Source organism: Symphalangus syndactylus, chromosome 21 (assembly GCF_028878055.3).
Source record: "Symphalangus syndactylus isolate Jambi chromosome 21, NHGRI_mSymSyn1-v2.1_pri, whole genome shotgun sequence".
Lineage (NCBI taxonomy): Eukaryota > Metazoa > Chordata > Mammalia > Primates > Hylobatidae > Symphalangus > Symphalangus syndactylus.
This window is the reverse complement of record NC_072443.2, coordinates 15,151,619-15,168,343: the sequence shown is the minus strand read 5'-3', so window position 1 is coordinate 15,168,343 and position 16,725 is coordinate 15,151,619. Positions and strand designations below refer to the sequence as shown.

At 37.0% G+C, this 16,725-nt stretch overlaps 1 long non-coding RNA gene across 3 annotated transcripts in view; it reads left to right on the top strand.

Moving 5' to 3' along the window:
* The window catches only part of LOC134735465 (uncharacterized), a 173,499-nt gene that overhangs the window by 62,520 nt on the left and 94,254 nt on the right, over positions 1-16,725 (top strand). The gene's annotated exons all lie outside the window — the stretch shown is intronic.

Below are 16,725 nucleotides of genomic sequence, written 5' to 3'. Positions count from 1 at the left end.
CTATATAAGATGGTCATACAAGTAATTCAGCATATGCTTACCTTATCTTTTCTAGAATACATCAAATTGAACTACAGTATTAAAATTTTATAGATACCTGTGACATTCCTAGGATATGTCCCAAAACATGAGAAGTCAGTGAACCCCAGTTTGTGGAACATTTACTTAAATGACACCAAACAGGAAACATGTCCACTTTGAAGGATTACCAGGAGCCTCTCTCTAATGCCCAAGTCCATGAGCTGCTTTCCAGAGCCACCCTACCTTCTTGCATCAGTTGATATTCTGGCCATACCTTCCCTGAAAGTTTCTATTGGGAGATTCTTCCATAGGCTCATTATTCTTTTTGTTGAGTTTGCCCAAAAATGCAAGGACCTGACCACTCTACCAGTGCCATTCCTCAGGTTTCTGTTTGCAACCTCAACGGGATGAGGTAATGTCTCCCCCTGGGACAAAAACCAGACTTATTTATAGGGTGCAATGAACCGGTAAGTTTCCCAGGGCCAGTGTCCTTCTCCTGTAATGCAGCCTACTGTGTGTGCAGACATCAATCTATGCCCACTTGCGTCACCCCCGTGGGAACTGAAGATCAAAGAACCAACATGACCATGCAGACAATCAGGCTACTGCTTTGATGTGAGTAATAAATTCTTTCATCTCTGACCTAGGAGTCTTGTGGCTTCTGTCAGCATCCAGAGAATACCGAAAGGCTAACTCGTTACCTTCCAAGCAAGGTAAAAATGTCAGGCCCTTTGCAATTCTTGCCCCTCTCTCAATATATTTTTGTGAAAATATACTCTCATTTTTTAAAAAATATACTCTCATTTTTAATTTATCTCTCTGACTGCTCCTCCCTCCTCCTTCTTTCAGCTGATCATCTTCTCAACCATCTCTGAAAAATTGATGCTACTCAGGGCTCTGTCCGTGGTACTGCTTTACTTTCGTTTAATATGCTCACCTTGACAATCTTCCTTTTATCTATCATTTTTATTCTAATATTTGTACCCAAATGTTTTTAAGCACATATTCCAGCAAATTAATCTCTTTCTTGAGCTTCAGACTTCTTTTTTCAACTTCTTAATATATGCTTTTAGTATAATATGCTCTGGACCTATCAAACAATTTCATTTAATGTAATCTCGATTAACTCATGTCCTTAAGTGGAGAATATTGTAGTCATCTTCAACCTCCCTGAATATTTTATCAATCACACAGCTAAATGTCTCAAGCCTCATATTTTCTTTAACAGCCATTCCTCTCTCACTTGACATGATGTGTGATAATATTAACTCCTGATCAAACTTCCTCATTTTTTCACTCTCCTGTATATTTGACACTCCAAGCGCAAGTTTGTTTCTTAAACACAGATTTGAATATATTACTGTAAATCTCTCTTTTGCTTTTAGGTCAAATAGAAATGGTCATGGAATGACAGCCCAGATGCTTCACAACCCTCCTCATTATACTTTTCCAATTTCATTTCAAATCGCTTTGACATCATTACCATGCCAACTGGTGCACATGCATCCACAAGCATGCACACACACATATCCACCCACTTTGTACTGTATGCCACACCCTCACAGGTCATGATAGCCACCTTACTATTCTTACTGTAGTCTCTTCTGTCTTGTTTGTACATGCTCCTTCTTGCAGAATTATAGCAGCCTTTTGAATAATTGCTACTCCTCCTTCAAATAATGGTGGGAGAAGCATTTCCTCTCTCCCTTAGCCTCCTTACTTGCTTCCTCAATTATTTATCTTACAATACTATATTCTCATTTTTATTATGTTCTGCACTTCCTTTCTTTTCACCAAATCTCTTACTGTTGCCATTCAAATGTTTTCACTACTCCCATGAAATAGCAAACAAAATAATGTCTATTCTTAATCTACTTTTAAATGGTTTCTACACTAGATTTTTACTGAGCTCTAGCTCTTCCCCACATCACATAGCTTCTATCCATGCTTCCAAAGGTAGTCTATTCATAATCTTACACACCGTGTGCCTTTAGGTAGGAGATACATGAACATGCTTCCAGCTTTCCAGGACTGCTTCCACATACCTATGCAAAAAAAAAAATTCCTTCTTTTCTTCTCTATCTGTACTTATCTTTGTCATTTACTCAAGATCTATTAACATTACCACATTAACTGAATTCTTTAATCTCTATACCAGTCTTCTTCTCCACCTCAAGTCCAGCCATCAACTAGATGTCTTCAAAATCCATGGAGATAATTTTATCCAAAACTTTAGCCCCATGGTTTAGTGATGTTCTCACCCATATTTGAGCCATCCACTCCCATGGCCATAACATGTAAAAATATTTTGCCTGTAACTGTGTTACTTCTGAAATTCTGAACTGAACTGTGCACTGATCAAAACCTCCTGCACTTTGTAAGCTTCATTTTATGATCACACGTCATCTGCTCTTTAACTTTATACTTATAATTCCTTAATCTCTCAATTTTCTTTCCTCAAAACATCTGTTCTTTTCTGATTTAGCCTAAATCCTATGAATATTAAACTACTTTTTCACCACATCCTAAATTTCTTTCCCTTTTATCCTTAAAGGTATTCACCCAGTAAAATGATCACATTGGCAAAAATTACTATTCATTTTCACTGGTTTAGAGCCTAGAGGGCTGAGTCCTATCCATAGAAAATTTACATAGAGACAACACTCCAAATGTCTACCCTTCAACCACAGTTATTTTGCATAGTACTATCCGTCAGTCCTTTCATTTATCCTCACTTATCTCTCTTTCAGATATTCTCCAATAACAGATGTTCACATTTCTTCTCAACCTCTCTTCAGTCCCTGATCTCAGAACTCTCAGCAGGCAAACGTGCCCCTTATGTCAGGATTCCACCACATTCAATCTCCATTCTATTATTTACACATTTATTGATATTTTCACCCCCTCACCTTGCTTCTGGTTTTTTGAGAATGAGATTTCACTCTAACATTTTAATACAAATCTGTTTTATCTTCAGCTTTCTGCAATGCCTTGATTTTTTATGAGAATTATATTTTTTACATATGCTTTATCCCTTTCCTTCCCTCTTTCTTAATCTCTTTCCACATGCAATTTTTCATCCTATTTGCATCCTTAAAACTATCATTTCAAAAAATTACTTCCCTTCACATGAAATTACCACCGAGCTCACTCCATTTTTTCTTTACAAAGAGCTATATAGACTCTACTTCCTGACCCTCTATTTACTGTTTGGCACTTATTATTTAATCTGGGCTTCCTCTTTGATTCCACTGTACATGATTGCCTACAATGCAACATGAATTGTGCTAGTCATCAGGCATATGGTTATTAAGAAAATAGACTTTGCACTGCCTCCTGGAAGTTACCGTCTCCACCCAAAATTTTAACTCAACATCTTTTTCTATGAATCTATTGCTTTAAACTCTTATTTTCCCTAAAGATTGAGATATGAAACTACTTCCTTTCTCTTATTCACCTCATCCCATGTAATCAATCACAAATTCTTGCATATCTGCATCATTGCTTAATGATTTCCTAACCTTTTATTCATACTGCCTACCACTCTCCTCATTCATCTATGATCATTACAGGGCTGCTGTAATACACCAGCCCTGTAATTCAGCTCCCTGCTTTATATCTTGTACGAAGCAAATTCAGCCTGATAAAATGGTGTGTCAAAATACAAATACAGTTATGCTGCTCTTCTGTTCTAAACCATTTTTATTATTCTTTTTGGACCAAAGGGCAAATGTCAATCTGATATGACAGTCAAAATCCTTGAAAATCTGACCCTGTTTGATTCTCTGATCTTATATCTCACCACTTTCTGCATTGAATTTTACACTGTGTCAACCACAACTGCCAGTATATCCCCATGTGCAATATATTTTTTCTCACTTATATAAAGATATAAATCTTTATAACCAGTGTTCTACTGCATAGCTAACAGCTCCTCTAGAAAACCTTTCCTGACCCATCAAGCCAGAAACTAGCTCCTCTTTCTTTGTGTTCACATAATATTCTTTGCATATCTCTATACTTACACATAAATATAATATATTATATTGATCTTTGTGTATGTCTGTCTCCACAACAGGCATTGAGGTGATTGAGGACAGAGACTATATTCTGTTCAGCTTTTCATCCCTAGAAGCTGACAGTGTTTAGCAGATACTGTTTAATAATGGTTAAAGAAAGGAGTAAACAAATGCTACTCACCTTTTATAATATTATCTTGATCCTCAGTTATCTTAGTTCCTTGAGTGCATGAACTATAACCTATTTATCTTAATACTTCTACTTCTTAGCAAGTGCTTGGTATGTAATAGATTCTCAGGAAATGTTCATTCTATGAAAAGTTCTGGATTAGAATTGAATGGCAATGTATGGTCACTTGGGGCATGACATCATATACAATGGAAAAGAAGTGTTACCTGTGAAAAAAAGAAGAAAAAAAATCAGTCGTCAATTGTTAACAAGTATACCAATCTGCCGGGGAACATTGATAATATGATGGACAGGCTATGCACATGGTGGGGCAGGGACTATGTGGGAAATCTCTCTACCTTCTGAACAATTTTTCTGTGAATTTGAAGCTTTTATAATAAATGAAGTCTTAAAGGAAAACACTGACAAAGGCAACTAATTTTACCTTAGGATATTAATTGCTAGAAGTCAGTATTTTAGGCTGGGGGTGGTAGCTCATGCCTGTAATACCTACACTTTGGGAGGTTGAGGCTGGTGAATTGCTCAAGTCCAGAAGTTTGAGAACAGCCTGGACAACCTGGTGAAACCCTGTCTCTCCAAAAGAAAATAAATAAGTAAAATAAAATAAAATAAGAAGCCAATATTATATTCTAAAAATAACTCTATAGTTCTGATCGTACTAAAGAGAGCTTAAATAGAGCATGAGGAAATCTTCACTCAAAACAAACCCAAATTATAAAGTTGTTCTTTTAAGGGGTCATTTTTAGATAGATTGATGCCAGTTGTGTTTGATTTTCTTTAAGATAACCCTAGCACTTTCTCCCATATCTAAACCAAATCTGTTCACTATCGTCAACATATATGCATCCACCATGACAAACAACAATAAAGTTAAAGACGAAATGTGCACTAACCTTGATAAAAACTCATTGTAGCAACAGTAGACTCTTACAAGTTGATTGCTGTGGGAAGCTTGAGTGTACATGGCTGCTATGATTCTGAAACCTAGAAGTGTGTCATTAGCTGCCACAACACTGACAAACAATAGCAATGTACCTCAACTTCTGCAAAGAGTAGCTAGTGATTGTCAGGATTGTACTTCTGATGGACAAGCAATTTATTTTAATCTGGGATGTACTTGATAAAAGCAAAAAAGAAGCAGCATTTTATTTATTTTATTGCTTTTTGAGCAAGTACTAAAGGATCCAAACAAATAGGTAAGGATCTAGTGTTGAAAAGGCACCACATTATATGTTCTAAATGGTATTAGAGACAGAAATCAGTTACTAACTGTGAAGAAATCCAAACTGATCACTGGAAAACTGACTTGGGAGCAAGAGAAACTGGATTCTGAAACAGAATCTACCATCATTTAACTCTATTGACATGGAACAAATCCATTTATATTTCTGAGCCTCATTTTTTTTCCTTGTGCATAAAGAGTTGAGCCAATGGCTTTCTCAGTTGCATTTCAAATACCACATTTCATAAATTTCAAGAAAAACCTGGAAAAAGTTGCCTACTGTCTTATCACTGGGCTCTGCAATATTTTCTCCACATGGGAATTATGGAAATACAGATGGAGAGATAAAAGGTGGAATGCCATTATTAACCAGTTTAATAAAGCATTTAAATAATCAAAGGTCTTTTGCATCCCCACATTGGGTTATGGGAAGAGCTGATCTGCGCTGATTTTATTTCAGTGTGAACAAACAGATAGCCTAGTCAAGAACTTGTGGCTGTGATGGGCCTGGAAGGGAAAATGTAGTACAGCTACAATCAATGCCATAGACAACTCGGGGCAAAGAATTTCATATCTTCTGTCACTTTGTCCATTTCAACCTTACGTCTTGTGCCCACCACTTGGTAAAGAAATTTGGTTTTATTTCAAGTGTGGTAGAATACTATTGAAGTTATAAGCAGGAGAAGTTTATAATTTAGTTGGTTTTAAAAGTCACCCTGATGTTGGAAGGTAGCCACGCCTGGTTAAAGAATGAGCAGCGAGGTGAAAAATAGGGGAAAGTGTAGGCTTAGAGTAGGGTAGTTTCCGTGAGATGAAAAAAAAGGACTGATTTTGGATAAATATTTAAGGTACAACATTAGGTTTATTCTCAGTTTGTCCTCTTAATCCTCCAAACTTATTCATCCTTCTCTGCAGCACTCAGCAGTTAGGAGGCTGATCATCCAGACTGTGTCACCCATGCTCCTTTCCAGGTGACTTCTAGTTGGATCTGGCCAACAGGACATGCCAGCAGTAGATTGGAAGGTCAAAGATTTCTTTTTTCACATACTTCCTACTTCAGGCCTGACCTTCTCAGAGTTTCTGCATCTTTTCAAGAGTATAATTCCTCTTGCATGGGCTCTTCTTCACTTCCTCGGGTATTTCTGACTCTTGCAACACTCCTTTTTCCCTTTGCAATGGTAAGAATTTCCCCACAAAATTCTTATGGTGAAATCTTAGACCAAGGTGATAGTATTAGGAGGTGGGGCCTTTGGGAGGTGATTAGGTCAGGAGGTATTCTCACGAAAAGGATTAGTGCCCTTTTAAAAGGGACTCTAGAGAGCTCTTTGCCGTCTTTCCACCTTGTTAGGATATGACAAGATGGCAGTCACCAACTCGGAAGAGGGCCTTCACCAGACCCCAACCATGCTGGCACCCTGATCTCAGACCTCCAGCCTCCGGAACTATGAAAAATAAATTTCTGTTGTTTATAAGCCACAAGTCTATGTTAATTCGTTATAGCAGCCCAATGAAGACTGACTAAGAGGCTCATTATCCCGTCAGCCCCTGGGACATTCTCGGCTTTCTACTATTGCCAGTCTCTGGTTGCCTCACCACTCCTTATTTTATCCATAATTCTGCTCACATCACTGTGAGTAGTCCTTTCACTGAAGTATTTTTATTTGAACCATTTGTGTTGAATTCTGTTTCCTCTGGTGACTCTGAATAAATGAACAGCCAGTGCTTGCTGATGTGGCAGATGTGGAGAAGTGATGAAAAGTGAAGCGTCAAGGTCGGCTCTCACATTTTAGGCTGAAGCAGTTGGGTGCACAGGGTTGCACTGAATGCAGTGAAGAGGACTGAGAAAGAAATGGTTCACTTGTGAAACCAATATACCATCATATAACAGTATGCATATCCCTAATATGTGTCCGATGAATAGTCACATGAGCCCAAGACACTGATAGCTGAAGACTGCATCACCCAGCGTTATGCTAAGTTTCCGAAGAGTCACGATACGAGTCTTTTTTTTAGTACCACAGCAACTAATACATATGTGTACATTTCTGCTTTTTTATTTATTGCGTTATTTTATCACGTGATCCGAAAAACATTAGAAAATACATGAATTTTCCCAGATCTGAACACATATTTCTAGGCATATATTTGGTAGATGTTTTCTTCTTGTAATAACTACCGGGGGAAAGGCAAGTATAAAGTGGCTAAAATATGGCCTTGAGAATTTTGAAATCCTGTGGAGTGGGGGTAATAGATACCTGAAAAGTCTTTTTTTGTTTGTTTGTTTAAATATTTTATTTTTATTATTATTATTTTTTTAATTATACTTTAGGTTTTAGGGTACATGTGCACAATGTGCAGGTTTGTTACATATGTATCCATGTGCCATGTTGTTTTGCTGCACCCATTAACTCGTCATTTAGCATAAAATGGCAAAGAAAAGTTGAGCCCTTTTTTGCGTGCTGTTTGCCGATCTCTGCCTTTACAACTTTTAGAAGCTGAACTCTGTCTAGTCTCCATTTAGATCCAGGAAGTCAAGTGCATTCTCTTATAGAAAGCAAACAACAATATCATGCCAAAGTAATAGTAGGAAATCCATGTAAGCCAAAAGAGGGAGAAATTGAAAAAATAAAAATAAAATCCAACACTTTTAATATTAAAAATAAATTATCTTATGTTAGTAGTAAAAAAAAAAAAAAAAAAGAAAATACATGAATTAAGCATTTGATAAAACATATCAAAAGAAAACACCAAACAAATTTCAATTTCAATTATGTAAAGTAAAAATAATTGTAGCACATGACTCAGGGTAAGGGGAAGTGTAAAATTATTGCCAAACACAAAAGTTGAGAAGAATAGATGCATCTTCACTCAGAAGAAATTTAGTTTAATAAGAATCTAATGAATCCCACACATCTCCAAAATAATAACAAGTAGAGATAGGGTCTTATTATTTCTAGATAAAACATTTACTAACATTTAACTACATTTGGGAGATAGATCTAAGAACTCCTAGAAACATTTGCCTTATTTCCCAAGGGATAGGAACATAATTATTAAAATTCCTTATTAGAAAATGTTATGTGATTTAATCAGAAACCTCATAGAGAAGGTTATCTTAATCTAACTACTCCAGTTTTTTTTTGTCTGACTCAATGTTTATTAAAACATTTCTATCACCCCTTACTTTTTCGACATTATTATCCAAAATGGTCTAGATTTCCTAACTTCCACATATAACTAGTGATTTTTTGTGTCATAACAATTAATACTTACATAAATAGAACTAAGATAATATTATAGGAGAGTGCTGAAAAAGTATGTTCTAAAGAGACTTGAGTTAATCAATCTCCAAATATATATTTTTTAATTCCACATTTTATCTGATTTCTAAGGTTTCAACACAAACTTTACCATCTAATTAACATCTTATCAGGGGACGAGTCTAGCTTGAAAGTCTGGATGCCGACTGAGAGCACTGTATTATCCTGGCAAGTGGTCTGTAGACTTGGTAAATGTATGAAAATCAGTTGATAGTCATGTCACAGCTACTCCCCCTCTAAGTCCCATAATTTCACAAAGGCAGAGAATCTACAAGTACCACTCAACCTGACAACTACTGCCAACTTCATTTCCAGAAGGCTTTTGTATTTCATAAGTTGCTTAGTCAATTGGAATTATAATTATGTCATTGAGGTGGAAATTACTGTAAACTATTTGATCAGTAAACTGATAGTTTACTATTTGATTACTGTAAAACTATTTGCGTGAAAATGTTTGTTGGGTTCTTTGCTTTATAAATATATCCCAAATTCTATTATACTCATCAAAAGCAGTCAGTGGCTGGAGAATAATACATGATATTTTGAGAAATTTTAAAATTTTAAGGCTCCTTTCCTGTTTATTTCTTTTCCTTGGGCATTATCCAAGAATTTTAAAAAGCGGATACCAAAATATAAGCAGAATTCCACACAGAAAGCAGAATTCTTTTAGCTCAGATTATTGCCTTCTTGTTATTTGAGTTCCCAGCGGGTTCAATAATGGTCCTTTTGGAGAATGCTCAATATTTTCCCATTTGAAGTCAAGTAAGTTAGAAAACCAGCACCATCAGAAGCCTCAATTCTTTTTTCTGCCCTTCAAATGTTGTGACTTTGCATGGGCTTTCCTGAGATGATTAATGACAGGTGTGACTGAGAGAAGTAATTATAGGGAATGATGGGAAGTTTAAGACTTTGGGGATAAAAGTGAACAATATGAACATGAAAGTTTTAGTGATGAAGTCAACTTCTGACAGGCACAACATGATCATTATGGAAATTTTGAAAGAGAATAAAGATCTAAAAAGTACGTTTGAAATGGAAGAACATAATTTAATCATTAGCCTCTTTACTATGGAGACTGAAGTCATATCCTGTGTTGAAAGCATTTGTGACTTGGAAGGCTAATTACTCATACCCCTACAATTTTATTCTATTTCATGCCTAAGTTCTTTGTATACTTTTATGGACTGTGTGCAATTTTCTCTGGTATTGAGGTTGTGTGGATGGCTACTCACATGGACTGGAAATTCTAAATAGAACCCACAAGTCAGTTAATTTTATACCAATCTCTTGTAGGCATCAAATTAGCTCATATGAAGAAGCCCTAAGTGACAAAGGACACTTCCAAGCATCTGCTGACTTTCTTCTTGGTTGGTCCTTTGATAGCACTGAAAATTTAATTAAATTGTAAATATCTGGAGAGCAAGCATCATATTTTATATACTGTACCTCAGATAGCATCTAGCTTTGTGTTTCACCAATAATAGCTTTAAAATGAATACATATAATGAGTAACAAGTAAGATTATATATTTTTTGGAAGAAGATTTAAGAAAGGACCGAGTGAAGATATCTGAGCATGGACTTTAGAAAATAGAGTTTAAATAATTTCAAAATTAGTTTGTTTATTTATTTTAATTTGCCAACAGAGTTACTTCTTATCTATTACATCCATAAAACTATTTGTGCTTCCATAAGAATCATTTTCCACTGTTGCAAACTAACAAGAACATAGGATATCAAATTTAATTTTCCCTAGAAGTAATGCATATTGAGAAACAACCACCAAAAAGGCAGGGAAATAATAATGCTTTGGTAAATCTTTTTTTCTAGAGAGAGTCAGGTAAGTTTCAGGGAACAAATTTGCTGACATTGAACTTCAGTTCTTTATGGCATACACCATTTCATAGCTAATGACAAGTGACTTTCTTTTATCAGACTATCTGATTATTCTATTTGCTTCTGCTCATTCTGCTATAATCTGCTGTTTATACCACAAGCATTGGTAGATGCTATGAAATGGTGTATCCCATAAAGAACTGAAGTTCAATGTCAGCAAGTTTGTTCCCTGAAAATTACCTCTCTTCAGAAAAAGAGGCTCTTATTAAAGTCCAATGATTTAGACTAATTCCCACTTAGATTAATTCCCATTCCTTGAATTAATAACTCTTTTCACTTTTAACCCATGAATTTAGGTGGGACTTTGCTCCTAGCTCAAAAAGTAAAGAATGCGAGTCGAGCCTGGCCAGCCAGCCCACTGCATTCCAAAGTCTTCAATTTTTGGGTCAAGCATGTAATCAAATCCAAGCCACTGGAACATGGTTTTGGAAATAGTTTGAAATAATCACAGGCTGAACCCACAATCAACCAATACTGCTGACACTAGACAACTCATAACCAAGAAAAACAAAGTTCTGATCACATCGTTTGAACCCTGATTCCAACTGTGCCTGAAATTTGAGCTACTCTAACCTTTTCCAGTTTTATGAACCATAGATTTTCTTTTATTTCTCAGTCAAAGCTGAGTTGGATTTTCTATCAAGTGCACCTGAAAGTGTCCTGACACTCTCTTGCTCAAAGACAACATGGCATGTAGTTGTCTGTTTCTAACCAATGCCAACAACCTATGTCAGCTGCAGATATGGCTGGATGACAATAATATTCTGAGTGAAGGGTCTCCCAGAATCAAGTACTATCTATCGTTCCCCTTGTGGATAGAGTCTCGAGAGAAGCAGGCTGCATGTAATTTTTGCTGTCTGCCACAAATTAGATCTAGACGAGAAACAGCTCCCTTGCTTCAATGTCAATAACACTCCTCCACAGGTGACAAACCTGTCTATTATCTTTAGTAAGTTTAGTAAGCAGTGAGTGAATTGGTGGTAGTCCCAAACAAGAGTGGTTTGAGAAATTCTAAGCTGACTGAAGGTTGTAGGCTTTCCAAAAGAGAAAACTCAAGATCATTCAGCCAGGGGAGACAAAATTCACAGGAGATCTAGAGAAAGTGACAGTCAACATCGCCTCTTAACAGAACGCCCCATGATCATAGATCATGTGTAAACTAAAGAGGGGACATTTTTAAATATCCGTTGTTAGGTCAAGTGGTAATGCAAGACATGCCAAATTAAAACTTGGTCCTGAGAGCTTCCAGAAATCCACAAGTTTATATATTCATCAACTGAAAATCAAATCCCTACCTCCTGCCCCATACAGAGAGTTCCACTCAGAAATACCTTTTTTCTTTTCTTTCTTTCTTTCTTTTCTTTTCTTTTTTTTCTTTTTTTTTTTTTTTTTTTTTTTTTTTTTTTTTTTTTTTTTTTGAGGCCAGGGATAAAAATTGGAGACAGTCAGTGAGTAGTCCAGTAACAGAGCAGTACATTTCAGCCAGTGGCAGAGACTGCCAGGCACGGTCTGATAGGTACGTTGTGATAAACGAAATGGGATATGAAAGAGGGGCAGGGACTAACTCATAGATTTTAAGTCTTGGAGCCAGGTGTTACTGAAAGATAGAATTTGGTAAAAATCAAGTTCAAGAACAAAACCATCCAGAAAAAAAACCAATTCAAACCACTAACATGTGGAAAGGTGGTGAGGGCTAGTGAAAGGCAGATCCTTAAGGTTCTTTTTTTTTTATTATTATTATACTTTAGGTTTTAGGGTACATGTGCACAATGTGCAGGTTTGTTACATATGTATCCATGTGCCATGTTGATTTCCTGCACCCATTAACTCGTCATTTAGCATTAGGTATATCTCCTAATGCTGTCCCTCCCCCCACCCCCAACCCCACAACAGTCCCCAGAGTGTGATGTTCCCCTTCCTGTGTCCATGAGTTCTCATTGTTCAATTCCCACCTATGAGTGAGAACATGCAGTGTTTGGTTTTTTGTCCTTGCGATAGTTTACTGAGAATGATCATTTCCAGTTTCATCCATGTCCCTACAAAGGACATGAACTCATCATTTTTTATGGCCGCATAGTATTCCATGGTGTATATGTGCCACATTTTCTTAATCCAGTCTATCATTGTTGGACATTTGGGTTGGTTCCAACTCTTTGCTATTGTGAATAGTGCCGCAATAAACATACGTGTGCATGTGTCTTTATAGCAGCATGATTTATAGTCCTTTGGGTATATACCCAGTAATGGGATGGCTGGGTCAAATGGTATTTCTAGTTCTAGATCCCTGAGGAATCGTCACACTGACTTCCACAATGGTTGAACTAGTTTACAGTCCCACCAACAGTGTAAAAGTGTTCCTATTTCTCCACATCCTCTCTGGCACCTGTTGTTTCCTGATTTTTTAATGATGGTCATTCTAACTGGTGTGAGATGGTATCTCACTGTGGTTTTGATTTGCATTTCTCTGATGGCCAGTGATGATGAGCACTTCTTCATGTGTTTTTTGGCTGCATAAATGTCTTCTTTTGAGAAATGTCTGTTCATGTCCTTTGCCCACTTTTTGATGGGGTTGTTTGTTTTTTTCTTGTAAATTTGTTTGAGTTCATTGTAGATTCTGGATATTAGCCCTTTGTCAGATGAGTAGGTTGCAAAAATTTTCTCCCATTCTGTAGGTTGCCTGTTCACTCTGATGGTAGTTTCTTTTGCTGTGCAGAAGCTCTTTAGTTTAATTAGATCCCATATGTCAATTTTGGCTTTCGTTGCCATTGCTTTTGGTGTTTTAGTCATGAAGTCCTTGCACACGCCTATGTCCTGAATGGTATTGCCTAGGTTTTCTTGTAGGATTTTAATGGTTTTAGGTCTAACATTTAAGTCTTTAATCCATCTGGAATTAGTTTTTGTATAAGGTGTAAGGAAGGGATCCAGTTTCAGCTTTCTACATATGGCTAGCCAGTTTTCCCAGCACCATTTATTAAATAGGGAATCCTTTCCCCATTTCTTGTTTTTGTGAGGTTTGTCAAAGATCAGATAGTTGTAGATATGCGGCATTATTTCTGAGGGCTCTGTTCTGTTCCATTGATCTATGTCTCTGTTTTGGTACCAGTACCATGCTGTTTTGGTTACTGTAGCCTTGTAGTATAGTTTGAAGTCAGGTAGCGTGATGCCTCCAGCTTTGTTCTTTTGGCTTAGGATTGACTTGGTGATGCGGGCTCTTTTTTGGTTCCATATGAACTTTAAAGTAGTTTTTTCCAATTCTGTGAAGAAAGTCATTGGTAGCTTGATGGGGATGGCATTGAGTCTATAAATTACCTTGGGCAGTATGGCCATTTTCATGATATTGATTCTTCCAACCCATGAGCATGGAATGTTCTTCCATTTGTTTGTATCCTCTTTTATTTCATTGAGCAGTCGTTTGTAGTTCTCCTTGAAGAGGTCCTTCACATCCCTTGTAAGTTGGATTCTTAGATATTTTATTCTCTTTGAAGCAATTGTGAATGGGAGTTCATGCATGATTTGGCTCTCTGTCTGTTTTTGGTGTACAAGAATGCTTGTGATTTTTGTACATTGATTTTGTATCCTGAGACTTTGCTGAAGTTGCTAATCAGCTTGAGATTTTGGGCTGAGATGATGGGGTTTTCTAGATATACAATCATGTCATCTGCAAACAGGGACAATTTGACTTCCTCTTTTCCTAATCGAATACCCTTTATTTCCTTCTCCTGCCTGATTGCTCTGGCCAGAACTTCCAGCACTATGTTGAATAGGAGCGGTGAGAGAGGGCATCCCTGTCTTGTGCCAGTTTTCAGAGGGAATGCTTCCAGTTTTTGCCCATTCAGTATGATATTGGCTGTGGGTTTGTCGTAGATAGCTCTTATTATTTTGAGATACGTCCCATCAATACCTAATTTATTGAGAGTTTTTAGCATGAAGGGTTGTTGAATTTTGTCAAAGGCCTTTTCTGCATCTATTGAGATAATCATGTGGTTTTTGTCTTTGGTTCTGTTTATATGCTGGATTACATTTATTGATTTGTGTATGTTGAACCAGCCTTGCATCCCAGGGATGAAGCCCATTTGATTATGGTGGATAAGCTTTTTGATGTGCTGCTGGATTCGGTTTGCCAGTATTTTATTGAGGATTTTTGCATCAATGTTCATCAAGGATATTGGTCTGAAATTCTCTCTTTTGGTTATGTCTCTGCCAGGCTTTGGTATCAGGATGATGCTGGCTTCATAAAATGTGTTAGGGAGGATTCCCTCTTTTTCTATTGATTGGAATAGTTTCAGAAGGAATGGTACCAGTTCCTCCTTGTACCTCTGGTAGAATTCGGCTGTGAATCCATCAGGTCCTGGACTCTTTTTGGTTGGTAAGCTATTGATTATTGCCACAATTTCAGAACCTGTTATTGGTCTATTCAGAGATTCAACTTCTTCCTGGTTTAGTCTTGGGAGGGTGTATTTGTCGAGGAATTTATCCATTTCTTCTAGATTTTCTAGTTTATTTGCATAGAGGTGTTTGTAGTATTCTCTGATGGTAGATTGTATTTCTGTGGGATCGGTGGTGATATCCCCTTTTTCCTTTTTTTATTGCATCTATTTGATTCTTCTCTCTTTTCTTCTTTATTAGTCTTGCTAGCGGTCTATCAATTTTGTTGATCTTTTCAAAAAACCAGCTCTTGGATTCATTAATTTTTTGAAGGGTTTTTTGTGTCTCTATTTCCTTCAGTTCTGCTCTGATTTTAGTTATTTCTAGCCTTCTGCTAGCTTTTGAATGTGTTTGCTCTTGCTTTTCTAGTTCTTTTAATTGTGATGTTAGGGTGTCAATTTTGGATCTTTCTTGCTTTCTCTTGTGGGCATTTAGTGCTCTAAATTTCCCTCTACACACTGCTTTGAACGTGTCCCAGAGATTCTGGTATGTTGTGTCTTTGTTCTCGTTGGTTTCAAAGAACATCTTTACTTCTGCCTTCATTTCATTATGTACCCAATAGTCATTCAGGAGTAGGTTGTTCAGTTTCCATGTAGTTGAGCGGTTTTGAGTAAGTTTCTTAATCCTGAGTTCTAGTTTGATTGCACTGTGGTCTGAGAGACAGTTTGTTATCATTTCTGTTCTTTTACATTTGCTGAGGAGAACTTTACTTCCAACTATGTGGTCAATTTTGGAATAGGTGTGGTGTGGTGCTGAAAAAAAGGTATATTCTGTTGATTTGGGGTGGAGAGTTCTGTAGATGTCTATTCGGTCCACTTTGTGCAGAGCTGAGTTCAATTCCTGGATATCCTTCTTAACTTTCTGTCTGGTTGATCTGTCTAATGTTGACAGTGGGGTGTTAAAATCTCCCATTATTATTGTGTGGGAGTTGAAGTCCCTTTGTAGGTCACTCAGGACTTGCTTTATGAAGCTGGGTGCTCCTGTGTTGGGTGCATATATATTTAGGATAGTTAGCTCTTCTTGTTGAATTGATCCCTTTACCATTATGTAATGGCCTTCTTTGTCTCTTTTGATCTTTGTTGGTTTAAAGTCTATTTTATCAGAGACTAGGATTGCAACCCCTGCCTTTTTTTGTTTTCCATTTGCTTGATAGATCTTCCTCCATCCCTTTATTTTGAGTCTATGTGTGTCTCTGCACGTGAGATGGGTTTCCTGAATACAGCACACTGATGGGTCGTGACTCCTTATCCGGTTTGCCAGTCTGTGTCTTTTAATTGGAGCATTTAGCCTATTTACATTTAACGTTAATATTGTTATGTGTGAATCTGATCGTTAGTTGATGCAGTTTCTTCCTAGCCTCAATGGTCTTTACAATTTGGCATGTTTTTGCAGGGGCTGGTACCGGTTGTTCCTTTCCATGTTTAGTGCTTCCTTCAGGAGCTCTTTTAGGGCAGGCCTGGTGGTGACAACATCTCTCAGCATTTGCTTGTCTGTAAAGTATTTTATTTCTCCTTCACTTATGAAGCTTAGTTTGGCTGGATATGAAATTCTGGGTTGAAAATTCTTTTCTTTAAGAATGTTGAATATCGGCCCCCACTCTCTTCTGGCTTGTAGAGTTTCTGCTGAGAGATCA